An 18,271-nucleotide genomic window follows, 5' to 3' on the forward strand; every position below is an offset into this window, starting at 1 on the left:
TATTAATAAAAAGTTTTTTACATTTTCGACATGGGACTTTTTGTTGTTTTACCCACATTTCTTATTCCAACTACCACTGTTGATGCCATAGAACCAAATTCCATTAATTTTTCCGCTATAATTATCAATTTATTACCATTTAGACATGTTTACGACGTTTACGACATCGACATTTTTTAATTTGTTATTATTTTTTGAAAGTTATAAGTCTTCCCAAAGCATTTCTAGGCATTTTATACCCTTTATAGAGGTTTGTGACATTTACGACCTTTACGACATTTGCAATTTTCTACAAGATTTACCACATTTATATTTTTTTATTATTTTTAAATAATTTTTTAAAAGTTATTTATCCTCCAAAAACGTTTCTGGGCATTTTATACATGTTTACGACATTTGCGACATTTGATTTTTTTTTTACCATTGTGTGAAAAATGATCAACCCCCACCCAATCTCATTGCTGCTTAATTGAGGCCTACCCATCAATCGATTTTAACCTTACAATTTTCCGCTTGCTTCTTTGTCTGTGAATGGATGGAGGTTGGCCTTCAATAATGACTGCAACCGCGCGCAACATCATCATCATCAGCGTGGTAGAGAACATTACAATCCAAAAAAAAAACAGAAAAAAAAGAAAACACCAACAAAACTATGGCCAATGTTGATGTGACAACCAACACTAGTAGCAGCAGCAGCAATGGCAGTTGCAACATCATTTTGTTGAATTGCATGCCGTCAATGGGCCAGCCAGGCAGCTTCCACCCACCCACCAACCTCTCCATGAACTGAATAAGAATGGCTTTTGAAAAACAAAGCGGAAACTTAAACATAGCCATTATTATGGGATTTTTAGATTATGTTGTTGTTGTTTGTATTGCTGTTGTCATTGCTTCTGTTGCAGCTACTTGTTTCGTTGCTATTGTCGCTGTTTGTAATTTCTTCTTTTTGTTTATATAAAACACAGCATGAAATAACATGCTTGAATAGAGAAGAAGAAGAAGACAAAAAAAGAAACAAATCTATCTAAACATTCATCAATATGATTGTGAAGTGGTTGGAGGTTTAAAAGATTTCTTAAAGGTCACTTCTATTTATAGATGTCTCCGTTCAAAGAAGTTCTACGGTATGTCCTGTATAAGATTATAAGACTTGAAACTACACACTTGCTAGCGTTTTGTGTGTGTTAACCACGGCTGAAAATTTGAAAATTAGTGAGTACCTACATTAATTGTGTTCCATATAAAAACATAATTTAGCGTTCCATAAAAGAACCTCCAATACTCTGAGAGAGGCACTTTGCTATGCTATCACCACAATGACCAAATGTCAACCTTCCTTTGAAACAAGTCGTAATCCAAATTGCTTAAATCGTATATTTCGAAAGTTTTGAATTCCAATATGCGTTTAATTGGAACAATACAAGTCAAGGTCGTAGATTTCTTCTCCTCAAGTTCTTATTGTTAGCTAAAAACTGATGTTGTTGTTGTTGCTGTAAAGTGTATTAAATTTTGATAAGTTGAAGGTCATGCCGGGAAAACGTTACTCAAGATTACAATTTTAATTGCATGGCACCAACCACTCGCACACATGTGTGTCACATGTGAATGAATGGATAAATGTATTTACAATTACATACATATATTTAAATATTAGAGTGGGTCGCAAAAGAGGAAAACACTAGATAATTGTTCACCCCTTCCAAGATGCAATTGTATATTTTACAGCTATTTCGATTTATGATCCACCCACTTCATAATTTTGCGTGTCCTCAGCCATTGTTGCCATTGGTATTTGAGCTAAGGAGCTATGATGCCAAACCACTGGGAGGAGGGTGTTAGAAGGATGCATAAATTTTGTGATGAAAGAATGTGTTGGGCCTGTATGTGGTAATGGGCATTTATAACTCTGGGTGTCATGGTTTGGCTGGTAGGCTCTATCTTACCACAAGCAAGAAGCAAGCAAAATAACAAAATGGAACTGTTTTTGTTGTTACCGCTGTTGTTGTGGCAAAGGTCTATTGGATTCGAGATGCCAGAACGTTATACCAAACAGACAGAAACATAACATTGAATTGAATTCCCAACTGTGGTCTGGGATGGGGAGTGGTAAATACAAAATATCTGGGCCAAATACAAAAGATGAGGAAAATGGCAATTTTCTCTTAGTGTGGATTTCTTAAGTATAGGTTTTGGTGTTGGCAATCATTTTTTAGGTGTGAATTTTTTTTAAAAATATTTTTTTGGCAATAATATTTTAGGCGAGAGGTTTTTAAAAATGATCGAAAAAACTTTTTTTAAACCCCTCGCCTAAAAAATTTCTCCACAAAAAATCTTTTAAAAACCCCTCGCCTAAAAAATTTCTCCACAAAAAAATCTTTTAAAAACCCCTCGCCTAAAAAATTTCTCCACAAAAAATCTTTTAAAAACCCCTAGCCTAAACAATTTCTCCAAAAAATATCTTTTAAATACCCCTCGCCTAAAAAATATCTTTTAAAAACCCCTCGCCTAAAAAATTTGTCAAAAAACCCCTCGCCTAAAAAATTTCTCAAAAAATATCTTTTAAAAACCCCTCGCCTAAAAAATTTCTCAAAAAATAAAAAGCCCTCGCCTAAAAAATTTCTCAAAAAATATCTTTTAAAAACCCCTCGCCTAAAAAAATTTTGCCAAAAATATTTTTAAAAAATCCACGCCAAATTGCCAAAAAATATTTATTAAAAAATCCACGCCAAATTGCGAAAAAAAAATATTTTTAAAAAATCCACGCCATATTGCCAAAAAATATTTATTAAAAAATCCACGCCAAATTGCGAAAAAAAATATTTTTAAAAAATCCACGCCAAATTGCGAAAAAAAATATTTTTAAAAAATCCACGCCAAATTGCGAAAAAAAATATTTTTAAAAAATCCACGCCAAATTGCGAAAAAAAAATATTTTTAAAAAATCCACGCCAAATTGCGAAAAAAAATATTTTTAAAAAATCCACGCCAAATTGCCAAAAATATTTTTAAAAAATCCACGCCAAATTGCCAAAAATATTTTTAAAAAATCCACGCCAAATTGCCAAAAATATTTTTAAAAAATCCACGCCAAATTGCCAAAAATATTTTTAAAAAATCCACGCCAAATTGCCAAAAATATTTTTAAAAAATCCACGCCAAATTGCCAAAAATATTTTTAAAAAATCCACGCCAAATTGTCAAAAATATTTTTAAAAAATCCACGCCAAATTGCCAAAAATATTTTTAAAAAATCCACGCCAAATTGCGAAAAAAATATATTTTTAAAAAATCCACGCCAAATTGCGGAAAAATATATTTTTAAAAAATCCACGCCAAATTGCCAAAAATATTTATTAAAAAATCCACGCCAAATTGCCAAAAAATATTTATTAAAAAATCCACGCCAAATTGCCAAAAAATATTTATTAAAAAATCCACGCCAAATTGCCAAAAAATATTTATTAAAAAATCCACGCAAAATTACCAAAAAATATTTTTAAAAAATTCACGCCAAATTACCAAAAAATATTTAAAAAAATCCACGCCAAATTGCCAAAAATATTTTTAAAAAATCCACGCCAAATTGCCAAAAATATTTTTAAAAAATCCACGCCAAATTGCCAAAAATATTTTTAAAAAATCCACGCCAAATTGCCAAAAATATTTTTAAAAAATCCACGCCAAATTGCCAAAAATATTTTTAAAAAATCCACGCCAAATTGCCAAAAAAATATTTTTAAAAAACCCACGCCAAATTGCCAAAAATATTTTTAAAAAATCCACGCCAAATTGCCAAAAATATTTTTAAAAAATCCACGCCAAATTGCGAAAAAAATATATTTTTAAAAAATCCACGCCAAATTGCGAAAAAAATATATTTTTAAAAAATCCACGCCAAATTGCCAAAAAAAAAAATATTTTTAAAAAATCCACGCCAAATTGCCAAACATATTTTTAAAAAATCCACGCCAAATTGCCAAAAAATATTTATTAAAAAATCCACGCCAAATTGCCAAAAAAAAATATTTTTAAAAAATCCACGCCAAATTGCCAAAAATATTTTTAAAAAATCCACGCCAAAATATATTATTAAAAATTCCACGCCTACAAATTGCCAAAATAAATTTATTGCCAAAAAGTATATAAAAAAATCCGTGTCAAAAATATTTTTAAAATCCACGACAGCAAAATTATTGCCAAAAATATTTTCAAAAAAATCTGCGCCAAAAAATTATTGCCAAAAATATATTTAAAAAATCCAGGCAAGAAAAATTTTTGCCAAAAATAATTCTAAAAAAATCACGCCAACGAAATAAGTAACAAAAATATTTTAAGAAAATTCACACCAACAAAATTATGGCCAACTTTTTAAAAAGTTTTTAAAAATATTTTTTTGCTGTGTATTTTTTAAAAATATTTAAAGGCGTGGATTTTTTAAAAATATTTTTTGGAGTTAATTTTCTAAAAATATCATAATTTTTTTTTGAAATAATTTATGACGTGGTTTTTTAAAAATATTTTTTGAAGCGAATTTTTCAAAAATATTTTAAGGCGTGGATTTTTAATAATATTTAACTTTACTAAGACGTGAATTAAAAAAAAAAACATATTTTTCTAAAACGTGGATTTCTTAAAATTTTTGGTGTGGATTTTTTTAAAAATATATTTTTTTTTCTAAGACATGGTTTTTCTAAATTTTTGGCGAGGATTTTTTATAAAATATATTTTTCTAAGACGTAGATTTTTTAAAACATATTTTTTGTATGACGTGAATTTTTTATAAAATATATTTTTCTAAGACGTAGATTTTTTAAAAAAAAATATTTTTTCTGAGGCGTGGTTTTTTCAAAAAATATATTTCTAAGACGTGGTTTTTCTAATATTTTTGGCGTGGGTTTTTTAGAAAACATATTTTTTTATGACGAGGATTATTATATTTTTCTACGACGTAGTTTTTTAATATTTTTGGCGTGAATTTTTTTAAAAATATTTTTAGGAGAGGATTTTTTAAAAATTTGTGTTGTAATGTATATTTAAAAATAATTTGAGTGGATTTTCAAAAATATTTTATGGCGTGGATTTTTAAAAATATGTGTTGGAGTGGATTTTTAAAAATATTTCAAGGAGTGGATTTTAAAAAACATTTTAAGACGTGGATCTTTTAAAAACATTTTTCAGACGTGGATTTTTTAAACATATTTATTTGCAAAAGATTTTTAAAAACATTTTTCAGGCCTATTTTGTCAGGCCTGTATCTTTTAAAAAAATTTTTCCGGGCGTGGATTTTTTAAAAATATTTTGCACGCGTAGATTTTTTGCAATTATTTTTTCACTCGTGGATTTTTTGCAAATATTAATTACGCGTTGATTTTTTACAAATATTATCCACGCGTTGATTTTTCACAAATATTATTCACGCGTGGATTTTTTAAAAATATTTTTCACGCTTGGATTTTTTGCAATTATTTTTAACTCGTGGATTTTTTGAAAATATTTTTAGGAGTGGATTTTTTTAAATATTTTTTGAAGTGAATTTTTTAAAAATATTTGTTGGAGTGCATTTTTAAAAATATTTGTTGAATTGCAATTTTAAAAATATTTTAAGGCGTGGATTTTAAAAAATATTTGTTCGAGTGGATTTTTAAAAATATTTTTAAAAAATTTTTTTTGGAGTGGATTTTTCAAAATGTTATTCGGACTTGGATTTTTTAAAAATATTTTCAGACCTGGATTTTTAAAAAAATTCAGGCGTGTATTTTTTATAAATATTTTTCAGGCTTTGATTTTTTAAAAAAATTTCAGGCGTGGATTTTTTTAAATATTTTTCAGGCGTGGATTTTTTACAAATGTTTTTCAGTTGTGGATTTTTTACAAATATTTTTCAGGCGTGGGTTTTTTAAAAATATTTTTCAGGCGTAGATTTTTTAAAAATATTTTTCACGCGTGGATTTTTTACAAATGTTTTTCAGTTGTGGATTTTTTACAAATATTTTTCAGGCGTGGATTTTTTAAAAATATTTTTCACGCGTGGATATTTAAAAATACTTTTTGGAGTGGATTTTTTATAAATATATTTTGGCTTGGGGTTTTTAAAAATATGTTTTTGCGTGGATTTTTTAAAGTATTTTTTGACATTTAAATATTTTTGGGCTGGATTTTGAACGTCGTCCTAATAAGACAACAATAAATAATAATTTATAAGTTTTGAATTTTTTTAAAACATTCTTTGACGTGGAATTTTTAAAAATATTTTAGACAATAATTTGTTAGCTGTGAATGTTGTTAAAATATTATTTGGTTTGGATTTTTTTAATCATGATTTTGTCGTGATATTTTTAAAAACATGTGTTTTCGTAGATTTTTTTTTTTAAATATTTTTGCAAGGATTTTTTGTCTTGGATTTTTTAAAATTTTTTTGGCAATAAATTTTTAAGGAGTGAATATTTTTTTAAAATTTCTTTTGAGGCGTGTTAATTTTTTAAAAATATTTCTTGAAGAGTAGAGTTTTTTAAATATTTTTTGAAGCGTAGACATTTTTTAAAAACATTTCTTGAAGAGTGGGAATTTTGTAAAAATATTTTTTGGGGGCGTGGATATTTTTTAACAAATACTGCTTGAAGAGTGGATTTTTTTAAAAATATTTTGAGGCGCGGCCTTTTTTTTAATAATATTTCTTGAAGAGCATATTTTAAGGCGTTTTTAACATTTAAGGCGTGAGTAATAAAAAATGGCGCGGATTTAAAATAACTCGAAGCGTGGATTTTTTTAAATATATCTCGACGTAGTTCTTTTAAAAATATTTTTGGCCTGTATTTTTTAAAATATTTTTATTGGCGTGAATTTGTTAAAAAATATTTTTGGCGTGGATTTTTAAAAATATTTTAGAGTGGATTTTTTTAACATACTTTTGGAATTAATTTTTTGAAATTGGAACGGGTTTCTTTAATAATTTTGGACATGGATTTTTTTAATATTTTTGGCGTGGACGTTTTTAATATCTTGTTGACATAATGTTGTACAAATATTTTTGGAAAATATTTCTAGTGTGGATTTTTCAAACAAATATTTTTTTTTATATGTTTTAAGATTTATTCACATTATCTAGATAGTCTCCATATTATTCTGATTTTTCTAAATATTGTATCTATAATATCGAAACAGCCATTCTCAAACCAACCAATAAAATATATATAATTAATTTCCAGTAGATAAACGTTATCTACTTTTTCCCTCTTATTTCGCTTGCTGTTTTTTCATATTATTTTCAAATTAATTTCTAACTATATCCGTCCGTCATTTAATTTTCTTATTGAGGGTAATTTTTCAATTACACAACTAAGAAAGTCTCTTATTACTCTGAACAACACTACAAATGACTACGAAGCAATGTAAACGAAGAATGAGACAAAGCAAATGAAAATAATACACAATAATTATTTACATAGTTAAAAAGCAGTATTTATCACTAAACACTGCCACTACTGCTGCTGGCTGGTGTTTGTTCTGCAAATTGAATATCATTTCCATTTTTACCTTCTCTTCATTCCGAAGGGTAAAAATTACCCTATTTTCTTTTTCTTGCAAACAATAGCAACGTCATACTGATTTAAACTATAAAAGTTGTAGGTAGATGGGTTAGTATCATCTACATTAGTTTTATATGTATGAATGTACACAATCATGTTCAGGCAACCGACAGACATGCAGACCCACATACATACTTCAGTATTTTGGTAATTAAAAAACCATAAAAAAACCTTGCCACAATTTTTGTTTCTTTGTTTTTATTTTCAAGTTGGAAATTTCAACATTCGCATTCTCATCATACGTTGCAAACGTATAACAACAACAACAACGCCAAACATGTAGTATAATAAATGCTTGAATGAATGAACTGACATGGCATTGCGTTTTAGGGAAGCCACTTTATACAGTGAAAAGAGAGGGCAGCATTTGAATTAAAAGGAACTTGGCTTTTTAAGAAATCAATAGGATTTTGGTCGTCAATTTTTGAAGAACATTTTTTGAGATGAGGAAAAGATCTTTAGGCGTGGATTTTAGAAAAACAATTTTCAGACCAGCAACATGTTTTTAGGATATTTTTCTTTTTGGAAAGCCGTGATTATACCCTACACCACTATGTGGTAAGGGGTATTATGTGTTAGTGCATTTGTATGTAACATACAAAAGGAAGCGAGATAGACCCATAGTTCCTTCTAGGGATATACATAGAATCACTTTCTGAGTCGATTTATGCATGTCCGTCCGTCCGTCCGTTCGCAACATACAGGTCGCATTTGTTGACCGATTTCGCTGAAAATTGGGGAATATCATTTTTTTAGCCGTCGGAAGATCAAGTTCGAAGATGGGCTATATCGGTCCAAGTTTTGGTATAGCCCCCATATAACGGTACCTCCCGATTTAAGGTATTTTAAGGATCTTAGCCGCATTTGTTGCCCAAACCAGCTGAAATTTTACATTTGAGGTTCCCAATGGCCGCGAAATTGCTCCACTAAAAATTTTCAAGATAGGTCCACGGTTCGGTATAGTCCCCATATAACGATACCTCCCGATTTAAGGTATTTTATGGATCTTAGCCACATTTTTTGCCCAAACTAGATGAAATTTTACATTTGAGGTTCTCAATGGCCGCGAAATTGCTCCACTAAAAATTGTCAAGATAGGTCCACGGTTAGGTATAATCCCCATATAACGATACCTCCCGATTTAAGGTATTTTAGGGATCTTAGCCACATTTTTTGCTTGAACTAGCTGAAATTTTACATATGTGGTTCCCAGTGGCCACGAAATTTCGCCACTTAAAATTGTTAAGATATGTCCATGTTTTTTTGTAGCCCCCATATAACGGTACCTCCCGATTTTAGGTATTTTAACGATTTTCCCCAAATGTGGCTCCAATTTGCGTATTGGGATGTATACTAATTATTCCATTTTTAAATATTTCGACTGGTGTAGGGTATTACATAGTCGGCCCCGCCCGACTTTGGTCTTTTCCTACTGTTTTTTTTTTTAATTTTGTAGGTGCCAATTTTTGTGGTGTGGATTGTTTCCAATATTTTTTGTTGTTGTTGGTTTCTGCTGTTGAGCTGCGGTTTTTAAACATTTTTGAAGCGTGGACATTTTTAAATATTTTTAGATGTGTTTTTTTTTTAAATATTGTTTGAGCTGTGGTTTCTTAAATATATTTGAGGCGTGGTTGGTTATTTAGGATTTTTTAAAAATATTTTTTGAGGCGTGGATTTTCCAATTATTTCTTTTTGAATTTATTAAAAATATATATTTTTGGGCTTTGTTAAAAATATTTTTTGGACCGTGGATTTTTTAAAAATATTTTCTTTTTGGATTTTTAAACATATTTTTTGAAATATGGATTTTAAAAATATTTTTAGATTGAATTTTTCAAAAATATTTTATTGAGGCCTGGATTTTTTAAATTTTTGTTGATGCGAGGATTTTTTTAAAATATTTTTTTAATGTGTGTGGATTTTTTAAATACATTTTTTTAGGTGTGGATTTTTTAAAAAAAATGTTTGAAGCGTTAATTTTTCCAAAATTTCTTTTTTGTTTTTTTTTTAAATATTTTTGGGGCATGGATTTTTTAAAAATATTTTTTTGATTTTTTAGAAATAATTTTTTTAAGATTTTTGAAATACGGATTTTTTAAAAATATTATTAAGGGCGGATTTTTTTCATTGAGGCCTGGATTTTTTAAATTTTTGTTGATGCGAGGATTTTTTAAAAATATTTTTTTTTAATTTGTGTGGATTTTTTAAATATATTTTTTGATGTGTGGATTTTATACAAATATTTTTTGATGCGTAGATTTTAAAAAAATTTTTTTGATGCGTGGATTTTTTAAAAATATTTTTCTGATGTGTGAATTTTTAAAAAAAAATATTTTTCTTGGATTTTTTAAAAATATTTTTCTTGGATTTTTTTAAAAATATTTTTTGGATTTTTTAAAACTGTTTTTTTTTTTATTTTTAAAAAATATTTTTAAGCGCCATAGAGGCCTGGATTTTTTAAATTTTTGTTGATGCGAGGATTTTTAAAAATATTTTTTTGAGGTGTGGATTTTTAAAAATATTTTTAATTGTTGTCTTAATAGGACGAAGGTCATTTATTTGTGAGAGTTTTATTTAATTGAATTAATTGTGCTATCACGATCTAAGGAGTTTGTGTCGAAAAAGTGATATCTTTTTTTGATGCATGGATTTCTTAAAAATATTTTTTTGATGTGTGGATTTTTAAAAATATTTTTCGATGCATGGATTTCTTAAAAATATTTTGATGCTTGGAATTTTAAAAACATTTTTTGATTAGTGGATTTTAAGCGAGAATTTTTTAAAAAATTTTCTTTGAGGCGTGGATTTTTTAAAAATATTGTTTGATGCGTGGATTTTTGAAAAAATTTTTGATGCGTGGATGTATTAAAGATATTTTTGATGCGTGGATTTTTGAAAAAATTTTTGATGCGTGGATGTATTAAAGATATTTTTGATGCGTGCATTTTTTTAAAAATATTTTTTGCTTTTTTTAACATTTTTGAGGAGTGCATTTTTTTGATGCTTGGATTTTTTAATTTTTTTCATGCGTGTATTTTTAAGATAATTTTTTATTTTTCTTTAAATATTTTTTTATTTTTTTTTTGTGACGCGGATTTTTTAAAAAATATAATTTTAAGGCTTGGATTTAAAACAAAATTTAAATATTTTTGGATTGTTTAATAATATTTTTTGAGGCTTGGACTTTTTAATAATAATTCCTGAGGCGCGCATTTTTGAAAAAAAAAATAGTGGTTTGTCTCGGATTATAAAAAAAAATAATATTTTCTGGACTTTCTAATATTTTTTTTTTCGAGATATGGACTTTTTAAAAATAATTTTTAAACCTTGATTTTTTTAAAAATAGTTTTTTTTTTTGAATTTTCAAAAAAAAATTTGGGCGTGGATTTTTGATTTTTTTTTCTGGTATTTTCAAAACGATTTTTTCATGCGCGGATTTTTTTTTTTTTGAATTTTCAAAACTATTTTTTCATGCGTGGATTTTTAAAAATATTCTTGGATTTTTCGAAGCTATGTTTTTCAGGGGTGGATTTTTTATTTCTTTTTTTTTTTTTGATTTCTTAAAAAAAATTTTTTCATGCGTGATTTTTTTTTAAAAATTTTCTTGGATTTTTGAAAATTATTTTTTAGGCGTGGATTTTTTTTAAAAATATTCTTGGATTTTTCAAATCTATTCTTCAGGCGTCGTTTTTTTAAGTATTCTTGGATTTTTCAAAACTATTTCTTTCATTTTTTTATTAAAAATATTCTTGGATTTATTCAAAATGTTTTTTAAAATATTTTTAGATTTTTTAAAACAATTTTTTTATGCGTGGATTTTTTTAAATATTCTTGGATTTTCTAAGCTATTAGCATTGAAAAATGTATTCTAGCGAAGTACAATTTTTTAAAATTTTTTTATTTTGTAAAAATTGTTTAAGGCTTGGATTTTCTAAAATATTTTTTTTAGTTTTGAAAAACTTGTTTGAGGCTTGGATGTTTTAAAAATATTCTTGGATTTTTCAAATGTTCTTGAATTTTTCAAATGTTCTTGAATTTTTTAAAACTATACTTTTCGGATATTATTTTTTGATGCGTGGATTTTTTAAAGACATTTTTTGATGCGTGGATTTTTTAAAGACATTTTTAGGGCGAAGATCATTTCTAATGATTTTTTTTTATTTTAAATTTAATTTTTTTTGATACATTTTTTTTTTTTTTTGATGCGTGGATTTTTTAAAGACATTTTTTGATGCGTGGATTTTTTAAAGAAATTTTTTGATGCGTGGATTTTTTAAAGACATTTTTTGATGCGTGGATTTTTTAAAGACATTTTTTGATGCGTGGATTTTTTGAAGACATTTTTTGATGCGTGGATTTTTTAAAGACATTTTTTGATGCGTGGATTTTTTAAAGACATTTTTTGATGCATGGATTTTTTAAAGACATTTTTTTGATGCGTGGATTTTTTAAAGAAATTTTTTTGATGCGTGGATTTTTTAAAGACATTTTTGATGCGTGGATTTTTTAAAGACATTTTTTGATGCGTGGATTTTTTGAAGACATTTTTTGATGCGTGGATTTTTTTTTTTAAAGGGGTGACGTAGGGGATGGAAGATACCAAGGAACGGTCCTGACCGGTTTTAACATGGCAAAGCCCAGGATTTATCTTGGTCCCTCTTTCATCTCAAGTGGACACTGACCTCCCCGTGGTGTCACCTGGGGAACTGCCTTTAACACCCGTTAAAGGTAGTGAGCTAACATGTGCCGCGCGTTCACCCATAAGAACGTTAAAAACTTGGGTTTGGGCGTCGGGTTAGTAACCCTCCCCTAGAAAAAAACAGCCTACTATGAAAAAACGAAAGAAAAGAAAAACAAACCCCTCTAAAGTTGACGAACCCCGCAAACGTTTTAAGGACCATGATCTGCGAATCTGCACCTGGAATGTTCGCACTCTTTATAGAGAAGGTGCAGTCTTCGCATTGGCAGACGTACTTGGAAAGTACAAAGCCGATATTACTGCCATACAGGAAATACGATGGACTGGGAAAGATGTCACAACAACACCTAAAGGTGACGCACTGTATTATAGCTGCCATGACACAAAGCATGAGTTTGGTTGCGGTTTTGTAGTTGGTCGGAGGTTAAAACATCTGGTCTCCAGCTTCACCCCAGTGAATGAAAGACTTGCTACAATTCGATTTAAAGCAAAATTCTTCAACATCAGCTTTATCTGCGCTCATGCCCCAACCGAAGACAAGGACGAACAGACCAAAGATATATTCTACGAGAGCTTAGAAGAAACATATGACCGTTGTCCTGCCCATGACATTAAAATTGTTCTAGGCGATTTTAATGCCAAAATTGGAAAGGAGAATATCTTTGGACAAACAGTTGGGAAATTCAGTCTACATAGTGAAACATCAGACAATGGAATGAGGCTGATAGACTTCGCAGCGGCAAAAAACATGGTAGTTAGCAGTACCAGATTTAAGCATCTCGATATTCATAAGGGCACTTGGCTGTCTCCAGACCAAAGAACAATAAATCAAATTGATCACGTTGTGATAGATGCAAGACATTCATCGAGCGTGTTGGATGTACGATCGTTCCGAGGAGCAAACATAGATTCGGACCATTACCTCGTTGCAGCAAAGGTACGTACCCGTCTAAACGTTGCAAATAAAGCACGGACAGACACAACACGAAAGTTGGACATCGCCAAGCTGCAAACACAACAGATAGCCACAGCATATTCCACTCAAGTGACCCAATTGCTTAATGATAGCGCTTCTCGTCCCGATAACATATCAGCACAATGGCAAAATATTGCCCACTCCATGCAAACAGCCGCAAAATCAGTACTTGGATACCAGAGACCTCCACCAAGGAATCCGTGGTATGACCAGGAGTGCCGTGCTGCTACCGAAGAAAAAAATGCGGCATATAGGGCTACTTTACAATCAGTAGCAACGCGTAGCGCACGAGAGAGGTATCGGGAGAAAAGGAGAGAGGAGAAACGTCTTTTCCGCAGGAAAAAGAGAGAAATGGAAAAGAGGGAGTGTGAACAAATGGAGATGTACAGGAGACAGAACGAAGTCCGAAAATTCTACCAAAGAGTGAAGCATCAAACTGATGGCTTTGGTACAGGAATATCGTCCTGTAGAGATCAACAAGGTAATTTGGTAACTGATACAGATAGTGTGCTCAGGATATGGAAAGAACATTTTTCCAAACTGTTGGTATCCGATAGCAGTGAAGACGGCGAAGATACCACAGATCCAATCCCAGATGATGGTATTGAATGTATACCGCCCAGCCAAGATGAGGTAAGGACAGCAATAAACCGGCTGAAGAATAATAAGGCGGCAGGAGCAGACGGCCTACCAGCCAAGCTGTTCAAAACCGGAGGCGACACGCTGATAAGGTGTATGCATCAGCTAGTTAGCACCATCTGGCAGGAAGAACGCGTACCCGACGATTGGAACGTGAGCATCCTATGTCCAGTCCACAAGAAGGGTGATAAGACTGTGTGCTCCAATTATAGGGGCATAAGTCTGCTCCCTATTGCATATAAGATAGTATCTGGCATATTGTGTGAGAGACTAAAGCCTATGGTCAATGAAATTATTGGACCCTATCAGTGCGGCTTTAGACCTGGCAAATCCACCATTGACCAGATATTTACCTTGAGACAAATCCTGGAAAAGACCCAAGAAATGCAGATCGACACCTTCCATCTTTTCGTCGATTATAAAGCAGCATTCGACAGCCCTATACGTTCAAAGGTGTTCCAAGCCATGTCTGATTTTGGTATTCCTGCAAAGCTCATTCGACTTTGTAGAATGACATTAACTGAGCCGAGATCCTCAGTTAAAATTGGAAAGAACCTCTCCGAAGAGTTTACTACCAAAAGAGGTTTCAGACAAGGAGACGGCCTGTCGTGTGATCTATTCAACATCCTGCTGGAAAAGGTCATACGAGACGCGAAGGTCAAAAGAAATGGAACGATATACACGAACAGCCACATGTTACTGGCTTATGCCGACGACATTGACATCATGGGTCGATCGGTAAAGGAAGTAACTGACACCTTTGCAAAAGTCGAAAGAGAATCTGCTAAAGTTGGTCTGGCAGTAAACGGCGTAAAAACCAAGTTGATGTTTTAAATATAGAAACCTTATACTAAATGAATATTCATAAGTTCTAATGTAATTATTGAAGTATTGTTTTAAAAAAAGTAACCTATATATAAGTAACTTATATATAATATGGCAAACAGCTATAAAGCTAAGCCACATATAGATGATATTATTTTATATTGAATTTATAATGTAACTTAATTGAATATGTAATATCTCATCTATTAATAAAATAAAAAAAAAATAAAAAAACCAAGTTGATGGTATCGACGCGTAATATGTCCATAAACACCGCACCATCTGTGAATGTTGGTACCTATAATTTTGAGGTAGTAAAGGACTTCGTCTACCTCGGCACCGCCATAAACACAACAAATAACATCAGTTGTGAAATACGAAGAAGAATAGTGTTGGCTAACAGATGCTACTTTGGGCTGAGTAAGCAGTTTAGGAATAAAGCCACCTCTCGTCAAACAAAAATAACACTGTACAAAACACTGATACTACCCGTGCTAATGTATGGTTCCGAAGCATGGGTACTTGCTCAAGCAGATAAGGCAGTGCTTTGTGTGTTTGAGAGAAAAATTCTTCGAAAGATCTACGGGCCAATCTGTGTTGACGGCGAATATCGGCGTCGTATGAACATCGAGCTGTATCAACTATACAATGACATCAATATAGTTGAACGAATCGAGATACAACGATTGCGATGGCTAGGCCATGTTATAAGAATGAGTGATGATGAACCCGCTAAAAAGGAGTATAAATACGGGCCGCATGGAGGTTCTCGCAGATCTGGAAGGCCAAAGCTTCGTTGGAGCGAACAAGTGAAACGAGATATCACAAAGCTACATATCCCAGATTGGGAAAATACAGCAGCAAACAGAGAGGATTGGAGATTTTTTCTTAGTTCGGCTTATGGAACAAATGTTCTGTAAAAGGCCAGCTAAGTAAGTAAGTAAGGATTTTTTAAAGACATTTTTTGATGCGTGGATTTTTTGAAGACATTTTTTGATGCGTGGATTTTTAATTATTAATTTTTTTTTTTTAATTTTTAATTTTTTGTTGATGCGATAAAAATATTTTTTGATGTGTGGATTTCTTAAAAATATTTTTTGATGGTTGGATTTTTTAAAAACGTTTGTTGATGAGTGGATTTTAAGCGTGGATTTTTTAAAAATATTTTTTGATGCGTGGATTTTTTAAAAATATTTTTTGATGCTTGGATTTTTAAAAAACATTTTTTGATTAGTGGATTTTAAGCGTGAATTTTTTTAAAAATTTTTTTTAATGCGTGGATTTTTTAAAGTATTGTTTGATGCGTGGATTTTTGAAAAAAATTTTTGATGCGTGGATGTATTAAAGATATTTTTGATGCGTGCATTTTTTTTAAATATTTTTGGTTTTTTTAACATTTTTGAGGAGTGCATTTTTTTGATGCTTGAATTTTTTTAATTTTTTTCATGCGTGTATTTTTAAGATAATTTATTATTTTTCTTTAAATATTTTTTTAAAAAATATAATTTTAAGGCTTGGATTTAAAACAAAATTTAAATATTTTTGGATTGTTTAATAATATTTTTTGAGGCTTGGACTTTTTAATAACAATTCCTGAGGCGCGCATTTTTTTAAAAATAGTGGTTTGTCTCGGATTATAAAAAAAATAATATTTTCCGGACTTTCTAATAATTTTTTTCGAGATATGGACTTTTTAAAAATATTTTTTAAACCTTGATTTTTTTAAAAATAGTCTTTTTTGAATTTTCAAAAAAAATTCAGGCGTGGATTTTTGAATTTTTTTCTGGTATTTTCAAAACGATTTTTTCATGCGCGGATTTTTTTTTTTTTTTTTTTTTGAATTTTCAAAACTATTTTTTCATGCGTGGATTTTTAAAAATATTCTTGGATTTTTCGAAGCAATGTTTTTCAGGCGTGGATTTTTTATTTCTTTTTTTTTGATTTCTTAAAAACATTTTTTTCATGCGTGATTTTTTTTTTAATTTTTTTTAAAAATAGTCTTTTTTGAATTTTCAAAAAAAAATTGAGGCGTGGATTTTTGAATTTTTTCTGGTATTTTCAAAACGATCTTTTTCATGCGCGGATTTTTTATTTTTTTTTTTTTTTTTTTTTTTGAATTTTCAAAACAATTTTTTCATGCGTGGATTTTAAAAAATATTCTTGGATTTTTCGAAGCTATGTTTTTCAGGCGTGGATTTTTTATTTCTTTTTTTTGATTTCTTAAAAACATTTTTTTCATGCGTGATTTTTTTTTTAATTTTCTTGGATTTTTGAAAATTATTTTTTTTCAGGCGTGGATTTTTTAAAAATATTCTTGGATTTTTCAAATCTATTCTTCAGGCTCCGTTTTTTTAAGTATTCCTAGATTTTTCAAAACTATTTCTTTCATTTTTTTATTAAAAATATTCTTGGATTTATTCAAAAAGTTTTTAAAAATATTTTTAGATTTTTTAAAACAATTTTTTCATGGGTGGATTTTTTTTAAATATTCTTGGATTTTCTAAGCTATTAGCATTGAAAAATGTATTCTAGCGAAGTACAATTTTTTAAAATTTTTTTATTTTGTAAAAATTGTTTAAGGCTTGGATTTTCTAAAATATTTTTTTTAGTTTTGAAAAACTTGTTTGAGGCTTGGATGTTTTAAAAATATTCTTGGATTTTTCAAATGTTCTTGAATTTTTCAAATGTTCTTGAATTTTTTAAAACTATACTTTTCGGATATTATTTTTTCTAGTTTGTTTTATAATATTCTTTTAGCCATGGATTTTATAATTGTTTTTTTTTTTTTTTTGGATTTTCTTACAAACGTTTTAGAGTCGTGGATTTTTTAAAAATTGTTTGGATTTTTTCATTATATTTTTGAGCAGTTTTTTTTAATTTTTAAATTGTTTAATAATATTTTTGACGTGTGGATTTTTTTTTTAAATTTGGGTTTTTCAATAATATTTTTAAGGACTTTTAACAAAATTTTTTGGCGTTGATGTTTTAGAAAAAGTTTTGGAATTTTTAAAGACTTTTTTCGACTTTGTAACGATTTTACTTTTGGCGTAAATTTTTAAAAACTGTCTTGGAGTTCTTAAAGAATTCTTGGATTGGGTTTATTAAAGATTTATAAAGTGGATTTTTCAAAAAAAAGGGGTTTGGATTTCTTAAAGGACTTCGGATTGGATTTATTAAAAAACTTTTGGAGTGGATTTTTTTTAAACAAATTTTTGGGTTGCATTTTTTAAAACATTTTCGAAATTTTTGTTCCTAAGTTGTGGATTGTTTGAGACCCAAGCATCCCTATATTATTTGAGGAGTCAACAAACCCTATAATTGCCACACCTCCCTCCTATTTTCGTACATAAACAAAATTGTAACAATCAGCTGAATGACTATGAGCGCATATACCTCAAGCTATTCAACTGAATTACAGAAAGACAGACATACAGACAAATAAACAAACAGACAACAACTCATCCAAGTAGCAGCAATCAGAGTAGAAGAAAACAACCGATTCGCCGTACGTACCAACAAAGAATAATGAAAAGTAAAACAAGAAGA

At 29.6% G+C, this 18,271-nt stretch overlaps 1 protein-coding gene across 1 annotated transcript in view; it reads right to left on the reverse strand.

Annotated features, from left to right (window-relative positions):
* RhoGAP93B (MyTH4 and RhoGAP_KIAA1688 domain-containing protein RhoGAP93B) overlaps positions 1–18,271 on the reverse strand; it is a 104,573-nt gene that overhangs the window by 26,107 nt on the left and 60,195 nt on the right. The window lies entirely within an intron of this gene.

The sequence above is a fragment of the Musca autumnalis genome, unplaced genomic scaffold, assembly GCF_047663935.1.
Source record: "Musca autumnalis isolate F117 unplaced genomic scaffold, ASM4766393v1 scaffold_1, whole genome shotgun sequence".
NCBI lineage: Eukaryota > Metazoa > Arthropoda > Insecta > Diptera > Muscidae > Musca > Musca autumnalis.